Source organism: Pan troglodytes, chromosome X, assembly GCF_028858775.2.
Source record: "Pan troglodytes isolate AG18354 chromosome X, NHGRI_mPanTro3-v2.0_pri, whole genome shotgun sequence".
Classification (NCBI taxonomy): Eukaryota; Metazoa; Chordata; class Mammalia; order Primates; family Hominidae; genus Pan; species Pan troglodytes.
In genome coordinates this window covers 38,333,230-38,353,837 of record NC_072421.2, presented here as the reverse complement: position 1 = coordinate 38,353,837, position 20,608 = coordinate 38,333,230, and the positions used below count along the sequence as shown (strand labels likewise).

Below are 20,608 nucleotides of genomic sequence, written 5' to 3'. Positions count from 1 at the left end.
GTGTCCATCAATGGATAAATGAATAAAGAAAATGTGGTATATATACACAATAGAATACTATTTGGCCATAAAAAGATTAGAAAAGATTAAAAATTTAAATGAAATTCTGTCATTTACATCAACATGAATGGAACTGAAAGTCATCACGTTAAGTGAAATAAGCCAGAAGACAAACAGCACATATTTTCACACATATATGGGAACTATAAAAGTGAATCTCATGGAGATAAAAGGTAGAATGGTGGTATCAGAGGTTGGGAAGTGTAGGGGGAGGGGGAATGAGAGATTGCTTAAGGGATACAAACAGACATTTAGATAAAAAAAAAATAAGTTCCAGCATTTGATAGTACAGTAGGGAAATTCTAGTTAACAATAGTTTATTATGTATTTCAAAACAGCAAGAGAAGATTTGTAATGTTCCCAACACAAAGAAAAGACAAATAGTTTAGGTGATGGATATCCCAATTACCCTGATTTGATCATTACACATTGTATACAGGTATCAAAATACCACATGTACTCCTTTTGGGTACATGTACAACTTTTGGGGTATATGTATAACTAATATTTATCAACAAAAATTAATAGAAACAATAAATATGTAATATTTCAGATATGTGGTAGGGAAAAATGAAGTAAAAAAGAGGTTAGGAGTACTCTTGCTATTTTATATAGGGCAGTCAGGGAAAGCTTCATGATAAAGTAACTTACAAGTATTTCATAAAATTTTTATGCCTTCAGATTGGAAGATGTAACTTCTTACTTCTTCTATAAGCTATACAATAAGTATTCACGCATTAAGGTATTTACATCTATTTGGTCAGTTTATGGAGCAATGGGAAAAGAGAAGCCACCTTCCAGGTACCTACTATGTGCCACACACTTTATATACTATATATGTTATCTCATTTAATCCTCATTATCAACCTCTGAAGTATTAGTAAGCTTGCTGTATAAATGGGGACACTAAAGTTCAGTGAAAATAAGTGAATAACCCAAGACCATATAGTCGTTAAGTATCAGAGGTAGGATTTGAACCCATGACTGATGGGATTCAAAGTCGTGAAGCTAAAGCTGGATGCCCTACGTAGCTACTGGAAAGTGCCAGTCAGAGAAATTATACTGCCTTGCATACCAAGTGATGTAAATTTACTTTTTATCTAGACTTACCTTAGGGCATGCAGAACTTTCTACCTTGTATTTATTTATATTGTGTCAATTTTCCCCAAGAGGTTATATAAGCTTTATGAGAGTGGCATCTGTGTCTGAATCATCTTCGGTGTCTGGTAGAGTGTCAGAACCTTGGCGGGAACCTCTTAAACATATGCCTAAATACTTAACTGAATGAAATAAACCCAGAAGCTTAGAATTAAGTCACTAACTATTAAGTCTTTCCTCAAATAACACCAATGTTTTTTGAACAACACACTAGGGAAAAGTCTTATGGTAACTAAGAATGTCACCTGCTTCTACCAAGGTAATTAATATAGAGTTAAATCATAAGCACTTAAATCAAATTAGAAACAGGATTTGCAGGTGAAATTCACAATATTGACTAAGTGGGTTTCAGTGTTCTTTGAAGCAAAGTCTTAATTGTTGTTGTTGGTAGTGATGTTTTTCTAACACAAGGAGCCCCTCCTACTGCTAAGCACATGAGTTCCATGACCTTTAACCTTTGGAGTTAAACCTTTTGAGAATATATCTGAGAATTGTATATATATGCACAGATATATATATATGTATATATATGCCATTCTTTATATATATATAAAGTTTATATTTGTTATAGATTCCACAGTCATATTTCCCCTTTGTAAACCATTGGACTAGAGGATCAAAAATGCTTTTTGAACCTGTAGTCATTTTTACTCTTCAGAGTAATAAATGAAACAGTACTTCTTTCATTCTTGGAAACACTACTTAAGGGCATCTTTGTAACCAAGCAGGTGAGAGATTACTACACACTCAAGACTAAACTAGTGGAGAAACCATGAACAGATTCTGTAGAATAATGTAGAACAGTGTCTTTGTTATGCCCAGGGTCAATTTGTAAACAGCTTTTGCTTCTTCTGGCATAGAGGAAAAGAAAGATTTGAGGATATGAAAAGAATGACTCTTACAGCAGGGGAATAAGTGGACATCCGCAACATGGCTGCAGGCCAAGAGATAAGGAGAGTAAAGACAGTGTGCCTCCCTGCCAAAGGGCAGGGCCAATGGACAGAAAGCACAATATATCTGATACCAAGTTTTAAATTTCCTTTCTGCATTGTAAATCCCTGGTATTATCTTCAAGCCTTAAACAAGACAACTTTCTGTTAGCTGGGTTTTGAGAAAGAGGCTGTTTTCCACAGTTTGGGGATGAAATGGGTCAGAGAGAGGTAGTAGTATCATGGAGAACCAGTTACTAGGAAGCAAGGGTGACTGAAAGAAAAGCTGTTATGTATGTGATACTAAGTGAGGGGACAAGAGAAAATTCATGTTAAGCTTGTGACACACGTAAAAATACCCAGGGTTCCTCAATCTTACTGGGAGAGGAAAGTGACCCCCAACATTCTCAAATAATCATGTTCCTAGTTTATATTAAAGGGAGAGGTAATGCAGCCCTTCCACCAATCTCTAAGGACTGAAGAACTAGACACATTTGAATTATACTATAGTGGTGCCTTTGTTTTCAAGGATAATAAAGGGCATTGCCAAAAGGCACATGTAAGAGCAAATGTATACATATGGAAAATTCATTGAGTAGTCTCAGGTCATGGCACAAAATGAAAAGATAATTTGTATTTAAATAGTTCATAAAGTATATCCACATTTTCCCTAGACTAATATTTACTTACTTTATTACTTCAAACTATCCCTTTAAAAATGGATCATCAACTGGAAGTCATAATAATTTTGTTTTATTGCTTGCCATATGGGATTTTCTCCCGAATATTTGGACATTGTAACTGCAGACAATTTGAGAATCTTTACCTCGGAGGCTCTCCATCCAACGCCATTTTAAGAGAAGGGAAGTGACATTGCCACAAATATCCCTGATGTTCGTCTCCTCTATAAAATCCCCATGCTTAAACCCTCACAGGAAGAACTTCCAAAAGAGAAACCAATGTTTTTGTACACCCAATACTTCTGGGCAATTTTCAAAATTTGATTTTCTGATGTTTGAGATGGTGATGAAGTAGTAGGGAGAGGGAGAGGTGTAGCTAATGTGCTTCAAAGTGGATGTCTCAGCTATAAAACCACAAAAGCCAAAATAGGATTATCGTTCCTCCAATGAATAAGCAATGAATAGCATCAGGAAACAAGCAACGGTCATAAAATAATGAATCAAATCCTAAATTGGTAGCATTTCGTTGTCAGTGTGACTCACTCCTTTTCCGTCCAACTCATCCTTTCATTAACAAAAGAAACAAAGTCACTGATCATCTAGACTTCTTGAGTATCCAATTTTTTCACTATTACTGTTCCCTCTTATATTTACAGACCTGTTTATTTAATCCAATGAGGTGGAGGCAAAGAGCTTTACACTGTGCTTTGTTGTAAGGAAGCATAGATGGCTAGAGAAACAGGGAAATATTGTGGTATAGAAATAGTAGTTAATACTTATTTAGTATTTACTAAGTGCCAGATAAAAGAGGTAAAGTAACATACCCATATTATAACTGGTAAGTGGCAATAGCAGAATTCCAACCACTGTACTTTACTTAGTGTGAATTCACATCCTGAATCTGCATTTACTTATAGACCAGATTTGATCTTAATGACGTGAATAATTCTGAAGTACTGTATTTTGCAGCCTTGAGGGAATATCATATACTAAATTCCTAATCATTTGTTTCTTCCACCAAGAGGATGTTGTGGGATTCTTGGTAGCACAATGAGAATAACAGAAGAGGTTCCCGGATCTGTAATTTCTTCCGTTTACTTAAACTTTCTGACCCAAGAAACTCTGAGGTTTCAAGGATCATCTAATGGAATACCTGGGCATCAGGAAAGACAGTTTCATATAGGAGTTAACAGCACAGACCTGGGAGCCGTAATGTCTTGGTTTGAATCTTGGCTCCTCCACTTAATAGCTTGAGATAATACGTTACTTAACTTCTCCATGACAGTTTCCATATCTCCAAATTGGAATAATAATGGCACTTACTCTTAGGGTTGTTGTGGCGATTAAACAATAGAATCAGTCAAGCGCATAGGTCAAGGGCCACACTGCTTTGGCACCTCATGCACAGAAAGCACAAGGAGAAAATAGAGATGAAAGACCAATACAGAGCCCTTTCCTCTCTATTACTGGAGGGAAGCAGTAAAATAATCATGTGACCTTTGTAAGAAAGGGATCATGTGACCCTTTTAAGAATAAGAATGAAGTCAGTAGTCAGGTGGGCCTGTGAAGGAAGCTCCAGGTAAATGCAAGGAATTTTGCTCCTTAAACATTGTGGTTTTTGTGCTAGATGTTCTAGGCATCATATTCCATCAACTGAGGATTTATTGTATCCATATGGCACTGATGTAGGGAATGGGAATACACAGAATTGCAAATCGGTCTATCCTCCAGAAACTAACATTTTAGCTATGAGTAGACATATTGGGGGCACAGAAGGGCTAGCCTAGATGCTAGATATAAACATGGTAGAAGTTCAGAGAAGAGAATGGTGGGCAAAGGCTGAGCAAACCACGAGAATTCTGGATTTATGGCTAAGTTTTATCTTGATCTCATCCAGGCAGATCATAGATGCCAAGAGAGAGCCAGGGAGGTCCTCTAGGCATGGCAAAGGGTACAGAAAAAATATAGAAATGCATATGATATCACTAGAGTCCAGTAGTTCTACCAATTGGCTGGAGGAGACGATTCTACAGGGAGAGGAGTAGTGGGAGCTGCAGTGAGAGGTGTAGGAGGAAAAGCTACCTCCACAGATTTGACTCCATCTGTGGAGGTAGATTTTCCATGGCCTGAAGTCTTGATGCCAGTTTGGCACCTTGGTGAGCAGAAGTTTCAGACCTCGTCCCAAATATTTTTGGTAAAATACAAGGTAAACTACTTCAGGAAATAACAATAATAATGAGTGGTTATCACAAATTCCCAGTGAGCTGAATGGACTATTATTTCTTATTCAGATTTTTTCATTGATTACAAAGGATATTAAACCTACTGATTGAATGCGCAAATCCACATGGGCCAAATAGCATCCTGGCAACATCAGAATATCTTTTGATCCTCCCAGTAAATGCTCTGGTCATGTTCCACTGTTGGGAATGTTCACAGACCATATACTCTTCAGAAGCATATATATATTCCAGTGGATTTTCTCCTACTTTTACTGGTAACCAGTCAAGGATTCAGATATTATCTATACAGATACGAGGTATACTTAATTTCTCACCCAGATTAATTTAAAAGCACCCCTTAAAATACTGCCCAAATGTAATTCTTTTCCGTGCTTTTAGTGTCAACAACAGCATGGCTTTGCCTATTAAGTTAAAACACAAAAAGGTTACAAAAATGTTTCAGCAAATATTTAGCTAGAACAAGGTCTTCAGAAGAAAAATAGAGGAGAACAAATAAAGGTTTCATGTGGCCAATATTACAAGTGGCACTTTACAAATAAATACATCTATATCCAAAGCCTTTTCGTTTTGTGGAAATGTCTTCTATCAATCAGTTAATGACATGTGTCCCAGACCAGACACTGCAGACAACCATTCTAGCTTGTGGTGGGAGTAGGGTTAAAGAGCAAGGGTGAGTTTACAATGTATCAGCCTAATATGATCACCTTTTAGGTATTTAGGATACTTAGATCAAAGGGAATTGGCATATGAATATGGGGCAGACAGAGATTTATTTCTTCCTTTATATTCTCCCTATATAAGAATATACAATATACTTCTCTAAGTGTTTTTACTATAACCTTTTTACTCAGCTTTAGAGAAAGTGAAATGAGGTCAAACTCCTTGTTTATAGTGTCCAACGTAATTAGAATAAAGTGTTGTTTCACCTGGCTACTCACTTTGCCAAATGCCAAGGGAGGAAAAACAAGGAGTACCCCTAGTCATTAATATCAGAATGAAACTGCTTTTCTAGAGCTAAAACTGCCATGTCAAGTTCGGTGTAGAGTAGTCAAAGGGTCCAGGGGTCCTCCCCTCGGGATTCTAAGTCCTGTCAACACCCTGACCATCTCTATGCAGAGATAGAAGAAACTCAGGGGATCGGGAAGTTGAGTTCTTTTGTCTATGCCTCCATGGCTGATACTGGAGAATGACTCACACTTTCTCCAAACCCCTTCTAGCAGGCCTTCTTGTACTGCAGATGCTAGAAAGCTAAACACACACACACACACACTCACTCACACTTTCCAGACTCCCTTGCAGCTAGAGTTCTAATTGTGGTTTATAATCTAGTAGTCAGATGCATCCACAGGATGACTGGAATGAGAATGTGAACTTTGTGCTGGATGTCAGTGATTCTTGCAAGCAGTGAGTTCAAGGCATTCAGTTCATTTGGAGCGCGCTGGTGAAGGTTCTAATAGCTATTCTCCAGAATGACAGATGCTGAGCACCATGAGGCAGTGGGGGCAAAGTGTTCGCTAGAAACATCCTGCAGTGTGATTACTGGTACTTCTGGCCATGTAGCATCCAAACCATGTTCTCTGCCTCTCCCAGAAATTCCTTGAAGTACCATCCTCAGTTATTTGTTGCCATAAAATGATGCACAAAAACCCTATAATTTCAGTGACATACAAAAATAAGCATTTAGTTATCCCATAAATCTGCAGAGTTCAGATGGCCTGGCTTTGGCTGATTTTGGCTGGGTTTGCTAATATATCTATAGTCAGCTGCAATTCAGCTTGCCTAAATGCCTGGAGATCAAGTGGCTGTTAGACAATCCAAGATAGCTTCAGCTTGGGTAACTTTCATGACTTGGCTCTGTACCACATGTCTCTCACCCTCCAGCAGGCTAGCTTTGGCTCTTGTCATCTTCCTGAAGTTGACAGAGGAACAAAAACAGAAGTAGAAGTGTGCACATGCTTTTTCAAGCCTCTATGTGCTTCATATCCACTAACATCTCCTTCACCAAAGCAAGTCACATAGTCAACCTCAGAATCAAGGGACATATAGATGTTATCCTTAGTGAGAGAAACTACAAAGTCACATGTCCAAAAGACAAGATTAGGGATGGAGACAATTGGGGCCATAAAAATCATACCACCTAATACCTTCAAATAAACTCTTCTGCTTAAACTGGGCAGAGGGGATTTAGTTGTTTTCAACTAAAAAACTTAAGTAATATACCCACACTGCTTGATCATCAGGGGTTGAAACTCACAATCGTGGGAAAACTACACCAGAAAAAAATCTTGGAAAAGTGAATTGTTTGCCAAGCAAATGTAGTAACTGAATTAAGAATTCTATGATTGACCTCATAATCTTTGGTTTGCTCCTGCCCTCCCCTTTCTTATTTCCTTTTGTTGCCCTGCTGTCCCTTTCCTGGCCTTTTTCCTTAGAGTATAAAGAAGCAGAATGATAGCTATTTGCTAATAAATGCATTGAAAACGTCTGAAAAAAACATCAGTAACAGTTAACAGGAGTTGCCGCTGAAGAGGGATATAAAAACATGAAAAGGTGGAAAGTAATTTTCACTGTGTGCTCTTTTATGTTTGAATTTTTTAATGTTACTGAATTATTCTTTTGGTGAAAAATTAGACAAAAAATTAGATAAGGAAATGGAAAGAGATAGATGAATAGACCAATAGTGAAACAAATTCTGTATGTAGCTATTGGTTTTACTTTTTTCTGTGCTTAGGAACTATAGGGCTAGCCATAGTTTGTGACAGAAATTCATGCCACTGGCCAAAAATAAGATTGGAGTTGTTTAGCTAAAAATTCATTACCATGAATCCATACAAATACAAATAAATTATTGAATAAATAAACACATAAATGAAGGAAGGAAGAGACAAATCTTAAAGGGCAGAAAAATTCTAAATAATTTTTGTAAATACCTTCAAGGAGGTGGAACATAATTCCTGATTCCTTAAATATGGGCATGCAGTATGGAAAGGGAGAAAAAAATGTGACTTTATGGTGGAGAAATATGACAGTCACTACTTCAGCCAGGTGATCAAGGTCAACATCAACAATGATAAGTTATGTTGATAGTATATACCCTTTATATGATGTTATGAGAATGGCACTCCTCCCAAAAATACAGAACCCCAGTCTAATCAGTAAAAAATATCAGACAAATCCCAGTTATGGACTTCCTACGAAATGTCCAACCAGTACTCTTTAAAACTGACAAGATCATCATAAACAAAGAAAATCTGAAAAAATGTTACAGCCAAAAGGAGCCTAAGGAGACATGAAGACTGCATGGGATCCTGGAACAGAATAAGGACATTAGGTAAAAATTCCGAAAATCTGAATAAAACATGAGCCTTAGTTAATGATGATGTATCAGTATTGCTTCATCAGCTGTAGCAAATGTGCCATACTGATGTAAGATTTTAATAGGGTAAACTGGATATAGGTATATGTAACTCTCTACTATCTTCAAAATTTTTCTGCAAACCAAAACTGTTCTAAAAATAAAGTTTATTAAAAATCCATTACTAATTCTGAAAAAATAATTAAAATCAATCAATCAGTCATTCAACCAGTAGGTATTGTAGAAGATACAAGTAGCACTATCTAAACACCTAATCAGACTCATACAAACAGAAACTTCAAACTTGGAGCCAGGTGTTTGTGTAGCTCAGAAAACAGCCATCACAAGATCTATATAGCTCAGTAGTGAGCCCATTTGAAAGCAGCTATGGTATGAATAAATAACTATACCTGATCTGCATAATAAGTGTACAGTACTAGCTTTCCTGTATGCTTGAGCAGTCTTTTAATTTATGGAGAAGTCAGGAAAATGCTTCTTTTTCCTTATGTATTAAGATTGTGCTATCCCTGAAAGTAAGTGTTTTTAGTGGAAGGTTAGGAGGGGTGCGTGGGCTCAGCTCATTACAGCTCACCGCAGTGTAAAGGTCTTAAATGAAACAAGACTCAGCTTGCCAAAGCCCACCTTATGCTGTTGTGTGGGAGCCATTAGGGAGTTATTCTAAAGAGGGCAACTCTTAGTGGAGAAGGAAGACTGATGAATCCAAGAGCAAGATCAGATCCTTTGAGAAGGAGGCAGGAGTTCCTAACGGAAGTATGGAGACTTGTCTGCAGAAAATTGAAAAGTAAAGTCCTCTTATGGCACACAGTAGAGTAGATGCTCAATAAATGGTAGCTATTATTATTATTAAAAAAAAAGATCTGTGAGGTAAGAATGGAAACTGAGATGGCTCTCCTACCCTCCATGAAAGGTTAGAGGTAACTGCTTTCTCTGTGGGCTGTGGGTTAGGTAATATTTGGTATTCAGTTTAAAATTATTTCCCACATCTGTTGTAGTTTCCTTTGCTTTGCTTAGAGCAAGTTTCTCAATCTGGGGTCCACGAACCCCCAAGAATATATCAGTAGAATTTAAAGAGTCCATGAACTTGGATGGGAAAAAAAATGACATCCTTATGTTCACTAATCTTTATCTGACATTTAATATTTCCTGCAAGTATGAATGTAAGCAACAAACCACAGTAGTATTAGCAGTACCCGTGACTGTCACCAAAGAAGCATATTTTTCATATCATATTACAGTTATTGTAGATATCATGTAATATGTTTCATAATCATTACTACTTTAAAATTTAGGTCATTAGATCCACCGTTAGAGCTTGTTGCTTAATAACTTAATTAAAAAGTACATAGATTACTATACCACACAATTGCTTTTAATTTCTGATAACTGTATTTCAATACAATTTGCTTCCTTTGTAATCCAGTGAGTTTGAGTTTATGTATTTAAGCCACCATTCTGATAAGGAGGTCACCGACTTCATCAAAGTTTCCAGGGCACAAATGATTTAAAGATTACAAATCCTGGCCCAAAATTCAAAAATCCGGTACAGTTTTACTGCTTTGTTTGGTGGCATTGTTAAGGAAAGCAAGGAGTAGGTTTGGAAGTATAAAGAAAAAGGTCATGTCAACTGCCTCCCTACTCACTACCATTTTACCCAACACACGCCTGTGCACGTGCACGCACGCACACACACACACGAAACAAGGAGGAATGTAGCCCCTGTGTGCTGTGCTGAGACAGCAGTAAAATGAGAGGTGGATTGTGCACAGCAAAGAGCAATGGGCAGCTTCAGGACATATAGAAGAATCACAGGCAAATGGACACAGGCGCAGAGAGGACACAACAAACTGTGTTTTTCTAAATATACTAGAGGATGTGACCCTGAAGGGCCGTAAGAAAAACGGAATCTTGTACCCTGCCATTCTAGTTGATTACAATATACTTAACAACACAAAAGAAAAAAATACATTACATGATGAGAAACATTGACTCTGAGAGCCATTAGTTTAGAATGAGGGCTAGAGGAGGCTTTTCACTGAGGCTGTCCTTTGTTAGTACAGCATCTTTGTTGGTGATGGTTTCATTTCTTTAAATTATTACATAAAATCTGATGTATATAAAAGAATCTGTATCAATTTAAATAAGTTATAAAGAGTAATACTAAATGAGCCTTTATGAACCCATCACCGCATTCAAGACCCAGAACATCATCAATGTTAGTACCTCTACTATCTGCTCCTACCTTATCCCATCTCTGTCTCCCCAGTACTATTCTGAATTTTGGGTTCACCTTGCTTTAGGATCTATCATGTGTGTATGATTCCTAAGAATGTGTTGTGTAGTATTGCTTTTTTTTGGGCTTTATAAAAACGATACCCAACTGCATGAAGTTTTTGGTGATTTTGTTAATAATATGCATCTGTGTTCTTGCATAGAGAAATGGTTAATTCATTTTTACTCTGTTGAAATAATAATTAATACCAAATTTATTTATCATTTTTCCATCAATGGACAATTAGATTATTTCAGAATTTTTGTATTATGAACCATGTTGCTATGGCCATTCCTAAGGAGAGTTCCTGCTTCACATGTAGGAGAATTTGTCTAGGTGATATACCTAGAAATAAAGTTGCTAGGTCATAGGGTATGCAAAATGTTCAACTTCACAAGACAGTACTAAATTTTCTTTTCCAGAATGGTACCAATTTGTACTCCTATCAATAAAGTATGAGTTCCTATTGATCCACATTCATACAATAGTTGGAATTATCAGATCTCATGATGTATTTTCATCTTTGTACACCAAAGATCGTATTTTGCCTCATCATAGAAGGGACATAAAAATGTCAGCAAGTGCTAAAAAGTTTTGTCAGCATAGCTTGCTTCAAGGTTACACAGAAGGTTATACAGAGGCTGAAACAAGGGTTTCAATGTAGGTAGTTTGTTTGGGGAAGTGATACTAGGGAATAGAAGTAGGAAATTCGGGAAAGGAAAAGAAGAGAGAAAACCAATACGGGAGTGTATTTTTGAGTTGGTCACAACTGTAAACAACTAGGGCGTAATCCTACTTAGTTAGACCCTCTGAGAATCTCTTGGAAACAAACACTATTAAAATGCAATTGAGAATTATCAGGCCAAGGATGGAGGAGGGACTATTTATCTTAGGTTCCCATCTCACATTAGTCAAGGGTTGGCTCTTGGGCCTTTAACTCCCTCACATTCCATAACACACATGTGTGGGTACAAGAGTGTTCCAACAGGCCTTCCTGTTGAAACATCAAAGAAGTCCTGGAGTGAGAAGTGAGATATTTGCTGTGAGGCTAAGGCAAGGCACTCTCTGGTTTTACCCACATAAAGCTGGTTAATGGACTAACGGCTTAATTAAATGGTAGGCTATAAGGCTGTGCAGTGAGGCACAAAAGATGTCCAATAGACATAGCTAGTAAGTGGCAGAGATGAAACTCAAACACATGTATCTATCACAGATCAAATATTAGGTACTTGGTACATAGCATGAAAACACTGTCCACTGCCTACCAATAGCCAACTCTACCTTTCATCTCTGCTGACAGAATGCCAATTGGTTTCAATAGCAGACAAAGATCTCTGTGGTAGAGCTGGCACAGTAGCTCCATGGTGCCACCACAGGCCCAGATTTCTTCTACCTTTCTGTTCCAGCATCTTTAATGCTAGCTTACATCCAGTCAGTCACTCCATGGTCCAAGATGGCTCCAGGCATCATGCCTGCATTCAAGACTAACAGCAGGAGGAAGAAGGGGGAGGTACAAAAGGGCCCTCCTCCCAGCCAAGTCAAATCCCTTTAAGCAGGCTTCCTAGAAGTACCACACAACACAATTACCTCTCACTGGTGGAACTCAGTCATAGGTTCACACCTTGATACAAGGGATGCCAGGAAATAGAAACTATTTGCTAGATACATCATTACCAGTAATAAAACTGGTATTCTGCCACTAAGGGAGAAGGTGGGAATAGATATTGCATGGCAACTCAAAGTCCCTGCCACAATAGTCATTTGATTTAGAGCAGGTTTTTAATATACATATATCAGTCTTCTTATTTGTAAAATGGAAATTAACATGACTACCTCACAAAGTTGTTATAAGGAAAAATAAGATAATATAAATAAAATTGCACAGTGCCTGGTATGCAGAAAATACTTAATAAATGCTAGCTGGTATTAATTCACTTCGATGAGTCATCAGCATCAGGGCCTAGCTTTGAGCCAACCCCCAGATAACTGATCTTTATCAGTGTCCCTGCATTTATTAGGTTTGAGGGTGTTGGGTGCTGACTCACACCCACAACACTCATAAGTGTTTAAAGCTAGAGTGGCGGCTTAGTAATTTACAATGGGAGATATAACTGTCAGGGAGACCAGACACTCTGACCAGGTTATTCTCACCCTGAAGGCAATGAACATGTGGCATCCTAAGGCTGACTGCTGAGCATGAAGTCAGGAGAAACAGAATTAATTATACAGTTCAGATCTTTAATGGCATTGGGCTTGTTGTATCCATCTCCACAATTGGGCTTCTGTTATCTGGTGGTCAGAAGCTCAGGCTAGAAACATGACAGGTAACCTCTTCCCATTGACAGTGCTGGGAGGTGCATTACTGGAAAAATTCACCAAGAATGTGGAACATGTGGGAAAGCTATGAGGGTAAACTCAAAACAGTTATGGCATAGTACATCTATTCTTAATAGAAGCCCTATACATCTGGCATAACTTTGGAAAAGTTGTAAGTAAGGGAAATACTTTAGCAAGACCCATTCTTTAGATAATAGGCCCAGAGTAAATGGGGCAGCTAGAAACCTGATTACATCTTTGTTTAAAATACTTATTGGATTACAAGTTGAATACCTTTTTAAGTTTAAAATAGAAATATTTTCACTGTTTCATATGGAGATATAAATAGAGCTTTAAGAACAATTTAAAATAACATAAAATGCTTTAAATTAAGCAAATAGAAAATCATAACCTATGTGTATACAATATACATGTACGTATATGTATGTGTGTGTATATATATCACCTATATATAGCACATATATATATATCAAATTTTCTAATAACAGTAACAAAATGTGAATTTTACTGATTTAATTCTATGAAGTCAGGTAAAATATTTTCTTCATATCCAATAATTTTGGGGAGGGGATACTCTTTGATGTAGCTCACTGTTGGTCTCGTGTAGAAACAACTGTGTGATTAAATTAGAAATAATTTAAAATTAATGTTTTAGGGGGGAAATTTGCAATGCCCCGTGAAATCTCTAGAATGGTTAATCCTTTAAAAATCGCATATGAGAAGTATGCAACCAATCTCATAAAATCAGCTTTGAGCTTCTAGAAGAGCAAGCTGCAAAATAGCTCTATGATTGGAGAACAAACATGAATAGAGACTAATGGGCTGATGTGTAGCCTCTGTATTTATTCACTTCTATTTGTATGAGATTAAAAGAAATCCCAATACAGCATTTTCTCCCACTTTCTCATCCTTCGTCCTATTAACAGAAAAAGTAATTATGCTTGGCAAAAAGAAAAATGTAATGCTGGCCGGGCACAGTAGCTCAAACCTGTAATCCCAGCACTTTGGGAGGCCGAGGCAGGCAGATCACTTGAGGTCAGGAGTTCAAGACCAGCCTGGCCAACATACTGAAACCTCGTCTCTCCTAAAAATATTTTTTAAAAAAATTAGCTGGGTATGGTGGCAGACACCTGTAATCCCAACTACTCGGAAGGCTGAGGCAGGAGAATCACTTGAACCTGGGAGGCAGAGGTTGCAGTGAGCTGAGATGGCGCCACTGCACTCCATCCCGGGCAACAGAGTGAGACTCTGTCCAAAAAAAAAAAAAAAAAAAAAAAAAGTAATGCTATCAGCAATTAGAATTACAAACTTCACATACAATGATGTATGTAATGACCCTGACTCATCCAATACCATAAAGTCTCAAAATGTCAGAGATACATGGTTTGCAATGTATCATTCCTACACCAGCAGCATCAACATCATCCAGGAACTTGTTAGAAAGGCAAATTCTTGGGCTCTACCCCGACACCTATGGAATCAGAAATTCTGGGGCTGGATCATAACAATCTGCTTTTAACAATTTCTCCAGGTGATTCCGATGTCCATTAAAGTTTGAGAACCACTCATATAGACAGAACCATGCCACTTCAAGTATGATCTGTAAACTGGTAACACTGAAATCACTAGGGGCTTGTTAGAACTGCAGAATCTCAGACCCCACCTAGACTTATTGGATTAGAATCTAAATTTTAATAAGGCCTCCAGGTGACTGGTGCGCACATTAAAGCTTGAGAAATGTCGTACTTGTCCAATGGTTTCTTTCATGGGCTGAATTGTGTCTCCCCCAAATTCACATGTTGAAGTCCCAGCCTTCAGGGGCTCTAAATATAACTATTTGGAGATAAGGCCTTTGCGAGGTAATCAAGTTAAAATTAGGTCTTTAGACTAGGCCCTGACACAATATATGACCAGCATCCTTATAAGAAGAGATTAGGACACAGACATTCACAGAGAAAAGACCGTAGTAAAGATACAGGGGGAAGATGGTCAGGTGCAAGTGAAGGAGAGAGGCCTCAGGATCAACCAACCCTTGATCTTGGACTTCCTGCCTCCAGAACTGTGAGAAGAAACATTTCTGTTGCTTAAATCACCCAGTCTGTGGTCCTTTGAATGGCAGCCCTAGCAAACTAATATAGTTTCCAAACTCAGGCACATGTTGGAGTCATCTAGGGAGTTTTTAAAATATTGATACCTGGGTTCCATTCCCAGAGGTTCCAATTTAAGTGGTCTGAGGATCAGCTCATAAATCTTGATTTTAAAAACCTCTCCAGCCAGGCATGGTGATTCAGGCTTGTAATCCCAGCACTTTGGGAGGCTGAGGCGGGTGGATCACCTGAGGTCAGGAATTGGAGACCAGCCTGGCTAACATGGTGAAACCCCGTCTCTACTAAAAATACAAAAATCAGCCGCGTGTGGTGGCAGGTGCCTGTAATCCCAGCTACTCGGGAGGCTGGAGCAGGAGAATCGCTTGAACCTGGGAGGCAGAGGTTGCAGTGAGCTGAGATCACGCCATTGCACTCCAGCCTGGGCAACAACAGTGAGACTCCATCTCAAAAAAAAAATAAAAACAGAAAACAAACAAACAAAAAAACCTCCCCAGGTAATTTTTAATGTGCAACAAAGTTTGAATACCACTGCTAATCTACTCCAGGGGTGTCCATTCTTTTGGATTACCTGGGCCACACTGGAAGAAGAATTGTCTTGGGCCACACATAAAATACACTAACACTAATGATAGCTGATGAGCTGAAAAAAAAATCGAAAAAAAATCTCATAATGTTTTAAGAAAGTTTACAAATTTGTGTTGAGCCACATTCAAAGCTGTCATGGGCTGCATGTGGCCTGCAAGCCACAGGTTGGACAAGCTTGATCTACTCCATTCTTTTCATTGATGAGAAATCTAAGACAATTGTAATTGTTAAATTTCAATCTCTTGATACTTGCTTATCTGATCTCCCACCATGATGTCCAAAAACTACCTTCTGTAAGTATTTGAGAGAATATTCTACTGGAAAAGAGAAAGTTAAATCAAAGCTGGCAATAATATACACTCTTTTCGTGCTTCAACTTTTTAAGTTTTAGTGTGTGTGTGTGCTAGGGACCATTTTGAACTATGTGTGTGTGTGGGGGGGGGCGGTAGTACATCTTCCCCAGTACAGGTATAGAGAAGGTCCCCAAAGATAATCTGTTGAACCAAGTTGTCAGTGCCACTACCTCTCCCTAAGGTTCTTCTTTTCCCTCTTGTTAAGTTTCCCTCCAGGCTCATAGGATCCAAATTAAAGACATTCAGATGCTGTAAACCAGCCTTCCAAGGCATTGGCAGCAAACCACTCATCAGTTTTTTTTTCCTCACTAAATCCTTTCCCATGTCCCTGTGAGGTTTTGAAGCTCCCAAACTCAACACTCCACTCAAAGGACAACTATTTACTGAATATTTACTCTTTTCCAGGAACTCGAGGGTTTGATCCATACTTAATAGAAACCCTATGAGATTACACACACACACACACACACACACACACACACACACACAGGCAAGGTGCAGTCTCTAAAAGTTAGCACACTCCATAAAAGTGATTTGGCACCCTTAAAATACCATATACCCATGTGGAGAGGGGAAATCTGCTCTAAATGTGTGCTTTTGCTACATTGATTAATATTTAGTATTTTACTTGGCCCGAACATTGATACGATCACAGGTTCAAAAAGACTTATTTTCTTGACAGTCTAGAAGACTTTCTGGTCAGTTCCCCAAATACATCACCTACCTGCCTCTCCCTGGCTGCCTTTCCACTATAGAAGCTGAAAAAACTGATACTTTCCCAGTCTCCTTTGCCACTAAGGGCAGCTATGTGCCCCAGATATTGCCAATGAGATAAAAGTAGGATTCTGTTAGATAAATTTGGGGAAGGATATTTTTTCTCTGATGAGAAAGTTGCATGAGGAAAAATACTCTGACCTTTTCCACCCCGTTTCCTGTCATTGAACATGGGATTAGGACCGAGTGTCTTGAGCTGTTAGAGCCATCTTGAAGCCATGAGGGTAAGACACTGACTCAGAACCCTGATATTGTTGGGTCACTGTATCAACTCCAGTTATCACCTACTGTCAGCCTTCTCTATTTTCTTTGTTGTTTTTTTTTTCTTTAGAGACAGGGTCTTACCCTGTCACCCAAACTAGAATGTAGTGGTGCAATCATAGCTCATTGCAGCTTTAAAATCCTGGGCTCAAGGGATCCTCCCACCTCAGCCTCCTGTGTAGCTGGGACAACAGGCACATACTACTGCGCCCAGCTAAACTTCTGTAGTATTACAAGCCATGTTTAGTTGGCTTTTCTGTTACTTTCAGCAAAAAAAAAATAAATAAAAATAAAAAATTAAATATTAAAGTTCACAACAATATATAGATTTTTTCAAATATAGAAAACTCTCATTTATTTAGAACACAGTGTATTCTGAGGATCCACACTTTGAGTACCATTGAATTAAATGACTTATCTTTTAGGAGTGAAGAGAAAGAACGCGCAGGTGGATTTCAAGGAATGGTAAACCTAATCTGGACTGCCAAATTATTTTATTCATTCTTTTTTTTTCAACAGACCTTACTTTACTAGGCTCCAGGGATACAAAGATTAATAAGGCATTACCCTTGCTTCCAAATAAATTTTATTACTCTAAGCAAGATGGATATGTAAACCTAGAATCATAAGGTGGTAAGAGCTAAGATAGAAGTATGTAGAGTAGAGGAGTTATGTTATCAGAGAAGTGGGAAGCTTAACGGCTCCCCGGGGACGACATTGGAAGAGGATCATGGAAGCTTCCACTCAACTCTAAAAAATTATTCCTGTGATCTGACTAAACATGTAAGGTTTTATTAATTTTATTTCAAGGAGGGGTCTTTTCTATAATTATAGGTTATAAAACAAATGACAATTCAAGAAAGTTCGGGGACTAATCAACTGCCAGAAAAGATACCCCATCCATTTTTCTCTCCCACAAAGCAAGACAAAAACATGGTTTTGTGTGTGCATTTTGGGGTGGGGGAGGCAGGCATATCAGCAGGGTTGTTTTCTGGAATAGAATACTTCTGTGTTGTGAATTAAGACCACTTGTTAACATTGCATCAAACCAAACAATTTGATGGTAAAGCAATCAGTTATCAATATGAACCACAAATTCATGCATTCTGGGAGATGCTCTCCTCTGCTCCTTTTAAGCAAAAATAACAATAATTAGTATTTACTTAATAGTCACAGAAACATTTTGCATTTAATGATAGAGAAAGGGGAAACATCTCCCCGCCACCACCACCAAAATGATTTTTCTAAAAGAGGTTAACAGAAGGAGCTCCCTAACCTTAGAGGAGAAACTAACACGTAGTTTTGCACTGTTAAATCCTTATAAGAAACAGAATAGGTCCTCACTGGTTGTCTTGCAAGGGAATAATAGGCTTTGGAGCATATCTGAAAATAGAGAAAATAAAACCAGCAATAGTCTTCTAAAATTTTCCTGGAATACGATACTTTGAAAATAAAACATTCAATAGTGTCCTTCAATGAATTGTTTCAACATTGTGGCATTCACATTAATTGTGCCTCCGGAACATTTCGATTCAGTCAGTGATAACGAGATAGATATGCAACAACTGCAGTTACCTTAAGCGCTGGCATGTCCTGGGCTGGAGAGGGTTGTTCCAAGATCCCAACTCAGGCTACAGTAAAACATCTGCTACCTCGCAGAGAATGAAGAAGCCACTCTGGCAAAGGATCCCAGCTAAGCCCTCTGGCTCTCCTGTCCCCACCTCTAAGAATTACACCGGAGGAAAATGGGGGGGAGGAGGGAAATACACGAAACAAATAAAACATTCCTAGCTCCATAAACGCCGCATTCGGACATGTGAAGGTACCCGGTAAATTAAGAATATGGCCCCAGAGTTTTGTTTATCTGGGGTCTGAGCATAGATTTTATATTCTCTGTTGCGTTTTTTAAATCTAACTTTCTGTCTCCAATGGAGAGAGCCAGAGGGAGGAAGCAAAGGCAGACAGACACAGGCTGGAAGACCCCCTCCCCGCGAGTCCCCCAAACAGTAAGCATCAGAAGACGAGAAACTTGCCTGGCCCTCACCTAGACGGAGAGGCAGCTGGTCCAGCCTCAGTAGGGGGTCAGCCTGCTGGGATGAGTCGCTGAAGCTGGAGCTGAAATGCAGACCCCAGGCGGGAGGCAAAGTCCCGCTCCTAACCCAGGGGAGCAGAGTGACTCACGCGCTTGGCGTCCGCCTCTCGGCGCTGTGCGCCCCTCTCCCTCCCCACCCCCAGCAAGTACCAGGACCTAGTGCCTCGAGAGACGCGGTCTCCAGGCGCCCCATCCACGGGGCTCACAGCCGGATGCCCCCAGGCGGCGGCGCCAGAGTCGCGCCAGGCACAGCCCGCCCCTCAAGGCAGCCGCCCGCTGCCAAGGGGTGAAAGCCTCCTTCGTGGATCTCCCTCTTCTCGGCTCCCCGCCACCCCAGGACCCCATGACCCCGGGCTGACCATTTGAGCTCAACACACCTTTCATATACTACCTGGACGCCGCTTTGCAAAGTCCCTCCTGCAGGCTGTGCCAAACGGGCTTCAGGATGCACAGCCAGCCCCAGGACTTAACAACCGGTCTGCAAAGACCCCACCCCCGCCATCCTTGGTCTCCACCTTGTGGTGGCTCCGGAAGCCTCTCAGCCCAGAAACAGGTGCAGCTGGCTCCTCAAGATCCCAGGCGTATCCTTTTCCATAGGTCTTTCCTTTCCTCGGACCCTACCTTGCAGGAACTGTCACCCCCCACGCCCCCTCCACACACACACACCATGGCCCATCTGACACATCCACCTGCAAGGTGGATATGGCTATGCCCAAACCTCCCACAGTTTGTACCTACACCAGGAGTACCCCTACTGCTCACCACAGCCAAGGCACAAGTTACTCCCATCTCATCTCCTAGGAGCCCCCTTCCTTGTGGAGGAGGCTGCAAGTCTCTCCTCTCTCATATCCCCCCTGGGTCTTGGAAAAGTACTGTGGGGAATGATGGGACCCTGGTGCCAGGGGTCACCTTCCTAATCTGACATGGAGTAAGAAAAGCCAAGGCTCCACCCAAACTGGTTTTGGTGGCAGTGCTTCGTTGGGACGGTCAAGATGTCCTGGGGTGCCAGGACTTAGAAGAGTTAATAGCTTCAGCAAACATGGCATGGGAATTCTGACTCACGACCTGGTGTGTTCTGGTAAAGGTCAACTTGTTCTGCTAGGAGGAGGGGTAGGGGTGATGAGCCCTCAGTCCTGCCTTCACCATATCAAAACTGGAAGGAAGAAAATGTATAAAAAGAGTTCCTTTAGCCCTGGCAAGGGCGAGGGATTATAGAGTTCAGAGAGAAAGAAACAAGAATAGGGAAGGGGTGGGCCATTTTCTCAACTTGAGGACAGCATTTTAGCTGTCAGACTTCTTATAACTCTGGTAAAGGATGGGGGTCCAATTTCAAAAAGTGGGCAATATCCCCTAACACTTGCCCTGTGTTGTCATCCCATTGCT

General features: G+C 39.7%; 1 protein-coding gene across 4 annotated transcripts in view; it reads right to left on the bottom strand.

The window, feature by feature from the left end:
* Positions 1 to 19,694, bottom strand: part of SYTL5 (synaptotagmin like 5) — a 222,942-nt gene extending 203,248 nt beyond the window's left edge. For 3 of the 4 annotated variants that reach the window (XM_009438934.2, XM_009438943.2, XM_009438941.2), the window contains exon 1: positions 19,178 to 19,405. The gene's annotated coding sequence lies outside the window, so the exon portion shown is untranslated. Of the gene's footprint in view, positions 1 to 19,177; positions 19,406 to 19,602 lie in introns of those variants that run through there. The other variant, XM_009438939.5, reaches the window with a different exon arrangement.
* Positions 19,695 to 20,608: the final 914 nt, after the last annotated feature.